The following is an 8,131-nucleotide window of genomic DNA, read 5'->3' as shown; positions in this document are numbered from 1 at the left end:
ACTTTGAATGAATCTCAGTACCTCAATAAATTAGTTATTAATTAGTAGTTGGGATAGTGAGAGCTCATCCAAAAAACACTATTTATTTTAAGGGTAAATAACATTGACTTAGTAATTAGGCGTAAATAGTTAGGTCTCTTAAAGATGAAAAATCAAAATTGTCTCTAAATATGTAAAAAGTGCAACAAATTAGTTCTACTGTTAACTTAGTCAGTTGTGCCTACATGATACTTATGGTGATGATGTGACAATTGACGATTGCAATGTGTCATTCATATGATTGTTACATATCATCTATGTGGTTATCACTTGTCAAAAAATTAACTTTTCAATTTGGTATCTAAACTTAATAATTTGATGTCATTTTAGTCATTAAATTTAGTCACTTAATAATATTTTAGTCTTATAACTTAACTATGTAGGATCATTTTGATATATGAAAACACTTTTGAATTTTAAATTAAGTCTCGCGTTACATATAAACTATTAGCATAATGATAGTCAATTACATTTGTTTACAGTTATAACAATTATTTATGATGATAAAAATTAAATGAAAAATAATTATTAAGTATAGAAATAAAAAATTATATTTTATATTTGAAATCACTAACAATTATTTATTCTAATACTTTCATTCTTTTTTTCCTTTTGTGATTGTCAAGTTTTTTTAACTTTCTTTTCGTCACTGACATTATTCCATAAAATATATTAATTATTTAATCTCATTCTACACATATTGATAACATATAAGATAATAATTTGATTTAGATAGAAAATTTGATTTGGAACCTTATAAAATCTTGTCATTGGTGTCCTGAATTTAATGCTAACTATTGTTATATAATTATAAATTAGTTTCATGTTTATAGTATAATTTAAATGACAAAATTACAAAAAAAAATAGAAGTGAAAGAATACGATAATGCTTATGCTCATAATTCATACAATATAAGATTTAATTAAAAATTTGAAAGTACTTTTAGAGATTAAAATAACAATACCACTATGAAAATTTTCAATATATGACACTTTTGAAAAAAATGGTGTATATATAAAACATGGAGGTGATATACACAGCTTGTTTGGATAAGTGCAGTCTAATGTTCCTAATAGTGAGTTTATACACCGCTTGGACAAAAAGTGGTGTATAAGTTTTATGTTTAGTGACCCTGGAGTTTTGTTGAAACTCATCATTACACTTTTATCCCCAAATTTTAAACCCTCCCCGTCCTAGCAAAATTAAAATATCAAGTAAATAATTAAGTTAATGACAATAAATTGTTAAATTCAAGAATCAAATTAAAAAGTGAATTTTTTAACACATGATAATCATATAAATTAATGACACACAATAATTATGAAAATGACATGCGACAACAAAAAATTGATATGCCAATATCAAAAGTGTCACGTAGGTATAGTCATTTGACATAATTGAACAAAAAATTTAATGATATGATAAATTTATCGCACTTTTTATTTATTTTAGAATAAAATTTTAATTTTTTATTTTTCAGAGCATAACTGTTAGCGCTAATAAATTCAATAATAAAAATAAGTATTTTAATTATCAAGAAATCTTAGACATATTTAAGTCAAATATAAAATAATTATAGAAATTTTAATTAAATTTAATATTAATTTCCTAATTTGTAATTGTAACTTGTAAGTATGCTTTTGGAAAAAAATCGGATACACATTTGATGTGCGTGTTTGGGAACACATTTAGGACGAGAAAAATCACGTCATTGCCGAAGCTGTAGTCCTTGCAGCTTTCACATCCTTTCTTAATATTGACCTGAAAAATGGAGGTATAAGATTCACGCATTTCAGCCTCACGCTGTTGTAAAACGTGTAGCTTGCTCCTGTTTCGGTCTCTTCATCGTTTAAGAAAAAAGTGCTTCTGCAATACACGAGAGCTTTCCGTAATAATAACAGAAGTCTACGAAATCTGTCGGAAAACGGTGATTGGAGCGCTGAGTTTGTTGTGTCTGAATGTATTTGGTTTGTATTTTTATTTTTTGTTTTTATTTTTTGTTCATTTTTTAAAAAATATTTTTATTTTTAAAAGATTAGAATTTTGAAAATATGTTTGGTTTGACTTTTTGTTGTCTGTCTTCAAGAAATAAAAATATTGAAAATACGTTTTTAAAAGAAAATGTATTTTTAGATTTGTTTAAAATTACATTCATTACCACCACGTTTTCATTTTACTTAAAATGAGGTTTCTGATTTCAACTAAAAATGAAATTTTATTATTTTCAATTTTTGATTCGTCTGAGAAAATATTTTTACTGAAACTGAAAATAGAAATCCAACCAAACATATTTCTATCATCATTTTTTATTTTCAGGGAACATTGAAACAGAAAACAACCAAATCAAAGTTAATTTTCTCTTGCTTTTAAACTTGAAACACAGGTTAACTATTTAAACTTTTGACTAACTTATTATATTCCAAAGTTAACTTTCATTAAATTTCGAAGCTATTTACTATTTAATATAATTAAATTAAAATATAATAAATTTATACCGAGAAAAAAACAATATTCAACCAATATTTCATTCATAAAAAGCATTGAACACAATATGATATTAGGATAATTTCAGATGTGAAATTCTAGATTATGTCTACTCACTCCGATTTCCATTATAAGAAGAAAAAAATATTTTTATATTTATTAAAAAAAATTAGTTAAATTCATTAAATTGTTTTATTTTTAATAAATTAATCAATTTTTTAAAATTATTTTTCATTGAAATTTCATATGTATAAAAAAATATTTGATCTTATTAAATGAAAAGATAGTTTGAAAATAATTTTATTAAAAATGACAGAAATAATTGAAATTTATTTATATTTGAAATGAAAAATCAAAGGACCTAGTTTAATTGATTAAAAATGTTGTGGGAAGATTTTAAATTTTTTGATATTGTATTTACCATAAAAAATAAAATAGTATTTAAGAAAAAAGAAATAAAAAAGTTTTGTTACTTACATACCGGGCCGGAGAGAGTTTTTTTTTTTTTAATCTATTTAACCACGTAAGATGGGTGGATGGAGGCAGAACATTTCAGCGCTACTTTCATGACTTAGGTTCTCGTGTCCGTGACTTGCTGTGAATACGTACATGCAACATCCCAACGGCATGAACGGCATATAAATCTCTGAAAATTGAAGCAACTTCACGTACTTACAATAATTCACTCTATACCACACCAATGTTGTTCATATTTCCGACCCTTCAATCCATGAATCTTCCATCATTTTGGCTTCTTCTAATTGCAATGTGCTTTTGTGCATTCACTATGTCCACTTCTCTCCATGCAACTGCTTTCTCTGCTTCACTCACATTACAACAAACTGATGAAGCAAATGCTTTGTTGAAGTGGAAAGCCAGCCTTGAGAATCAAAGTCAAACTTTGCTATCTTCATGGGTGGCAATAGTTCTTGCAATTGGCTTGGAATTTCTTGTAACATAAATCTTACACATTTTGGAAGATTAAAGGGTACACTTCAAACTCTCAATTTTTCATCACTTCCAAATATCCTCATTCTAAATATAAGTCACAACTTCTTGAATGGAAGTATTCCTCCCCAAATTGGGGTGTTGTACAAACTCACTCATCTTGATTTAAGTGACAATTATCTCTTTGGACCAATTCCATCTCAAATAACTCAGTTAGTCAACTTGACAGAATTAAGGCTTCAGTTAAATGACATTTCTGGTTCCATTCCTCAGAAAATTGGGAAGTTAATCAATTTGAAGTATTTATTGCTTTCAGAAAATAATCTTTTGGGTTCTATTCCTCAAGAAATTAGAATGATAACAAATATGTATCAACTTGATCTTTCTGGTAAATCTTTATCAGGTACAATCCCTTCTACAATTGGAAATTAAATCTTAGCAATTTAGTGTATTTGTACGCTTATGGCAACTATCTATCTGGTTTCGTTCCTAATAATGTGGGGAAACTCCATTTACTTGTCACAATCCAATGTTTGAGAATAATCTCTCTGGACCAATCCCATCTTCCATAGGTAACTTGGTCATTTTGGAGTCTATTCGCCTCTTTGGAAACAAACTCTCTGAACCACTTCCTTCCACTATTGGAAACTTGACAAAGCTCACCAAACTTTCTTTGTCATCAAATAAGCTCTCTCGACCAATTCCTTCCACTATTGGAAACTTGACAAAGCTCACCAAACTTTCTTTGTTCTCAAACAAGCTCTCTGGACCAATTCCTTTCACTATTGGAAACTTGACAAAGCTTACCAAACTTTCTTTGTCAACAAATAAGCTCTTTGGACAAATTCCTTCTTCTATTGGTAACACTATTAGAAAGCGCATTTTTAACATCGATCGAATTGGGTATTCAACATCGGTGCATGACCGTTTTTGAATGTAAGGTAGTTGAAAATAAAAACTTTCAACAACGGTCCAAAACTGACCGTTGTTGAACGACAATAATTTCTACAACGCTGTCTTCTAAGGCACGACATAGTAACCTGTGGTTTTCACATCGGTGGCTATGCTAGCATCGATGTAGTAAACATGACTTTCTACATCGTTTTAGTGAAACCACCGATGTAGTAAGCTGCGGTTTCAACATCGTTTCTTGTGGCAGCACCGATGTAGTAAGCTGTGGTTTCAACATCGTTTCCCTTGGCGGCACCGATGTGAAAAAACCAAAAATTTACATATTAAATAATCAATCTGTTTGATCTAATAATTGTTTATATATATAAAAACTGAGAATCAGTGATTCAAATTATTTATATTATGCATAGTGAATACATATAATCAAGTAATAATTAATTAATTAATTAATTAAAACCTAATAATGAGTACTCAAAATTATCTATATTAGTAATAATGAATAAATATAATTATTAGGCACCTAAAGCAATCAGCTATAGATAATCTACTAGAATCATCACAGGATGAACATTGCACATTTGACAAGGTTTTTCATTTATAGAACATTCAGATACCATATTCATAAGGAATAAAAAATTATTTTCTTATTAATCAATTATTTAGACATCAAAATTCAAAACAAATAATTTAGAGCTTCTAGTGCAGTAAACCACCTTAAGCACCACGAAGTACCTTAAAAAACCACCTTAACAAATAATTTAGACCCATACACAGATATATCAATACCTTGAGCCTTCTCCTTCTCGATCTACTTCTTAATCCAGAAGTATGTGATTCTCAACCCATCCTACAACATCACAATTGAGATACTATTAAGTATTCATAGAAAAATTGAAAAAGAACAAGGTATAAACTACGAATATTTTCATCTAGAAAAGCTAAAACTTAATATACAAGTACCATAAGGGCGAATTCATTGAATAGTTTGACACATAATGGAGAATTGATTTATACAAGTACCATAAATTGAGCATGGTGCAATTGACCTATAAGCTATGACTGTTCCATAGAACTTAATATGACATGGAATAAATTATAGAGTGGAAATAAGATAATTTTCGCCCAATTCATGATAGTAATATTATTACCTTCAACCTCATAGTTGGAGCCCAACCAAGTTTTTCTTTTATCATTGTATTGTCTAAATTACGACCTCGAACACCCTCAAGGCCAGGAATGTGGTGAATAGGAATATTCTTGTTCTCAAAGCCAATAATAATCTCAGCCATCTCATTCATGCTAACCATCTCATCACTTCCAATATTTATTGGCTCTCGGAAGTTGGATTTAGTCAATCTAAACAAAACAATAGACCACAATATCAACTTTTATCAAAGATTACAAACTAACTCAAGAAAAGGATAAAACATCTCCATTATTGCTTGATAAACACCATATCGTGTTCCCCTATCCAACCAAATAAAGAAAATCCTATATTGTGTAAATGCAGAAATTCATAACTTAATGGGTTTTGCAGAGAAATCTACTAACAAATTGGCAACTCCTTAAAATAACTTAACATAAAGAAAAGTGCAAGTTCAGAATTTTAATATTAAACTACAACGTACAAACAATAGAAAGAACACAATAATTCAGCTATGAGCCACAAAATCAACCAAGACATACCTAAGCACATAGTGGCATTGCTATGCTTATTACTTACTCTTTATCTCAGTTATCTCATAGGCCATAATTGATTAGTCAAAAACTGCACCATAATAGTCACTTTCAGGTTAAAATATAACATTTTAGTAAAAAATAATAATAATAATAATTAAGAGAAAAAAATATTATTTTTAAAAATGAGAAAAAATTTGATGGTGAATAAGTTTTCAATTCAAGGGAAGACATACAGTGAGGGGATACATAAGATTTCAATCCCTCAATACCGTTAAGATATATATATATATATATATATATATATATATATATATATATATATATATATATATATATATATATATATATATATAATTCTTTTATTTTTTGGCAATAGCCTTAAGCCAATTCTTATAGTTTTCTAATTGAAATAAAATATATTTAAGTCTATAATTTTTTTAGTTGTAATTCATATAAATTTTTCATTTGTGTTTAGTCTTTAAATTTAGCAAATCTTCTCACTAGTAATTAATTATAAGCGTTATATATAAAAAAGAAAACTAGTATATAATTTTAAGGACATATTTTGTAACATTTAGATGAAAAAACTACAACTTATATATCCACATAGGCTTCCAGCGAATACCCAAAAAAAATGTGCAGTAAATTCAGAGCTCAGACATATAAACAAAAATAAAGAGGACATAAATATCTCCAAAGAGACAAGAGAGTCACCTCTTTGCATTTAAGAACAATGTTGTTGTTAAAATGCGGAACCTGAGTTAGTGAAATTTCTCTAGCTTCCTAACAGACACAGGAAGCAAGATAAGGTCAAAAATTAGCAGATATCAGACAAAAGAGCAGGTTTGAATACAATCACTCAGGCAAAATAGCACAATTTTTTTTTTATCAGTAAAATTAATTGTATTAATATGAAATGGAATACCAGAGGTACTAATTTACAAGGAATATGAAGTATTATATGTAGTGCAGAAGTAGTCGAAGACGTACTTGTGTGGTGTACATCTATTTCTGATTTGGTATAAATACCTGGAGAAGTATAACCCAATCACTCATAGGCAAAGTTGCTACTCTAAAATATCTGATTTGGTATAAATACAAAAGTAAAATTAGAGCATCTTTTTCTTAGCTTTTGCTTTTTGGTCAACTTCTTGAGAGATTTTAAAAAAAAAACCTTTGCTTCTCAAACGGTATAATTCTAAAACAGTTAATATATATATATATATATATATATATATATATATATATATATATATATATATATATACCTGTATAAGTCTGAATTTTTATAAAGATGCACTTCAATATATCCTAATTTTCATAAGAGTTTTACCTCAAAGTAACTGATTAAATGATAAGAATGATGTCGAAGTGGCCCCACATATATCTCTTGTCCTCCTCATTTCATTAGAAAAAGTTGCATTTAGTTGACAATAAAAATTAGAAACTTGTTAGTAGAAGAGAATAAAGATGTCACAATTTTTTACTCTGCATATTTACCTCATCAAAAGATTCAAATATATCAATGCTTGGCTGATGGATGGTGCAGACAACTGTTCTTCCAGTGTCCACTATTTTCCCGATAGCCCTCATAACAACAGCAGCAACTCTTGCATCTAGCCCAGAAGTTGGCTCATCCATGAATATGATAGAAGGATTAGCCACTACAACAACAACAACAACAACGCCTTATCCCACTAGGTGGGGTCGGCTACATGGATCAACTTCCGCCATAATGTTCTATCAAGTACCATACTTCTATCCAAATCATTAAGTTCGAGATCCTTCTTGATAACCTCTCTTATAGTCTTTTTGGGTCTTCCTCTGCCTCGAATTGTTTGCCTTCTCTCCATCTGGTCTACTCTCCTCACTACAGAGTCTACCGGTCTTCTCTCTACATGCCCAAACCACCTAAGTCTATTTTCCACCATCTTCTCTACAATAGGCGCTACTCCAACCCTCTCTCTAATAGCTCCGTTTCTAATTTTATCCTGTCGAGTCTTACCACACATCCACCGCAACATCCTCATCTCCGCTACACCTACTTTAGTCTCATGTTGGCTCTTG

At 29.2% G+C, this 8,131-nt stretch overlaps 1 long non-coding RNA gene across 3 annotated transcripts; it reads right to left on the bottom strand.

The window, feature by feature from the left end:
- Window positions 1-5,002: 5,002 nt before the first annotated feature.
- LOC114417722 lies at window positions 5,003-7,725 on the bottom strand. Of its 3 annotated transcripts, none has more exons than XR_003667894.1 (6): window positions 7,398-7,725; window positions 7,055-7,093; window positions 6,779-6,847; window positions 6,071-6,152; window positions 5,533-5,740; window positions 5,003-5,231 (listed from the first exon to the last, which is right to left on the bottom strand). It is a non-coding gene; the product is annotated as an uncharacterized LOC114417722 (long non-coding RNA). The 3 variants fall into 3 exon arrangements; XR_003667893.1 differs by lacking the exon at window positions 6,071-6,152 and having other exon boundaries at window positions 7,398-7,462; window positions 7,565-7,725; XR_003667892.1 differs by lacking the exon at window positions 6,071-6,152.
- Window positions 7,726-8,131: the final 406 nt, after the last annotated feature.

Source organism: Glycine soja, chromosome 7 (genome assembly GCF_004193775.1).
Source record: "Glycine soja cultivar W05 chromosome 7, ASM419377v2, whole genome shotgun sequence".
In the NCBI taxonomy this organism is placed as follows: domain Eukaryota; kingdom Viridiplantae; phylum Streptophyta; class Magnoliopsida; order Fabales; family Fabaceae; genus Glycine; species Glycine soja.
The sequence above is the reverse complement of the archived record's forward strand: the minus strand, read 5'-3'. Positions and strand labels throughout refer to the sequence as shown.